This window comes from Mauremys mutica, chromosome 1 (genome assembly GCF_020497125.1).
Source record: "Mauremys mutica isolate MM-2020 ecotype Southern chromosome 1, ASM2049712v1, whole genome shotgun sequence".
Taxonomy (NCBI): domain Eukaryota; kingdom Metazoa; phylum Chordata; order Testudines; family Geoemydidae; genus Mauremys; species Mauremys mutica.
The window spans coordinates 53,591,827-53,593,417 of NC_059072.1; positions in this window are offsets into that span (position 1 = coordinate 53,591,827).

Here is a 1,591-nt window from a genome sequence, read left to right on the forward strand (position 1 = left end):
CCTTGTTTTAGTCTTCCATATTCTATTTCTGAAGAGTTCGGTACAGCAATGTAGTGTTTATCACTCACAGTTAGTTGTAAGCAGGGTCTGAATGAGTTCTCCCCTGACAGCTAGTGATGAGCTAGGAGAAAAGATTTCAGAAACAGACTGTATTTGCACAGACATGCCTACTCTGCCTAGATGTGCAACATTATGGTGCTACTTTGCCAAAATGATCACTTTTGGCTGGTGTTGGGTTACAAATTACTTTAGTACAGGGATAATTAAATGTTTTTATCCTTATTGTATGAGTAAAGGGCAGCAGAACTGTACTTTGCCTGGTCTAATTGAGGGAGTCACCCTAAACTGAACCTCATTTGCTAAGCAGGGGGTAGGGATGCCAAGCCCCTTCTGGTGGAAATGAGAGGGGTATGGGCTCTGCCTAAAGAGTTCTAGACCCCATTTGATCTTCTCTTTCCAGTGTTTAAAGACAGAGCTGATTAGGCTCCATGGAGAATCATTGTTTCTATTCAGTGATTAGCAGAGCTGAATTACTGATAAGCAGATCTAGGGAGTATGTCTTAGACCTGATGTAGGGACAGTGGTGAAATGAAAGACAATGCAGAGGCTGTACTGGCAGTAAAGTCCCCTGCTACCCAGTGAAATCACTAAGAGCTGAAATCACTAAAGACTTGGGTTAGGCAGTAGAACCTCAGAACATGGGATTGAAGAAGTGGCAGTGAGCATCCCACAGCAGCAGCAGCAGAGCCAGTTGCAGAGCTGCACAGTGGCCTTGTTCGATACCCCCCCCACACACATACACACATTATGGGGTGGGAGGTGTACCCCTGTGACCACACAGCTGAATTCTGGATCTTCGCTAACCAAAAACAGCCAACTGCAAATGGGGTGCGGTGGAGCGAGAGGGGAGTGATGTGTTACACATTTGTCAGACTTTCCCACGGCAAGGTTGGAAACTGAGGAAAAGGACACTGTCCAACATGCTATGGGGTTGGGTTTGCTTATAATCCCATGTTTTTGCATGTGGTTGTAGTGTTTTCCCAAATTAATGCTTGGCTCCCTTTCCTCTGTAATACAAGTTAGCTTTTGTTATACACAGACTCAGTTCTTGCAAGTGAGGAAGTATTGCCTCTTAGAGACACCTAGGGGTGCAGTTATGTTTTCCCAGATTATTGGGTTGGGGCTCAAGCTGGTTCTGTGCTGTATTGTTAAGAGGAACCCCTAGATATTGAACCCGGACCTTGTTGCTGCCGAGTCCACCTGGCAGAAGGTTTACACGAGCCGGGCCGGCTCTAGGCACCAGCGTTCCAAGCATGTACTTGGGGCGGCACTTCTCAAGGGGTGGCATTTGGGGGCGGCTCTCTGTTTTTTGGGGGTGTTTGGGGGTTTTTTTTTGCTTCGGCAGCAGCACTACAGCTTTTTTTTTTTTTGCTTGGGGCGGCAAAAAACCTGGAGCCAGCCCTGTACACAAGGTTTGTCCAAATTCCAGTGTTCTGTGCAAGCAATTTATACATTGATGTACATGAATCTTTTTATTGTATAACTAAATTACTGTGTGGAAACTATTTGTCTGAAGAGAGGACAGAAGGTA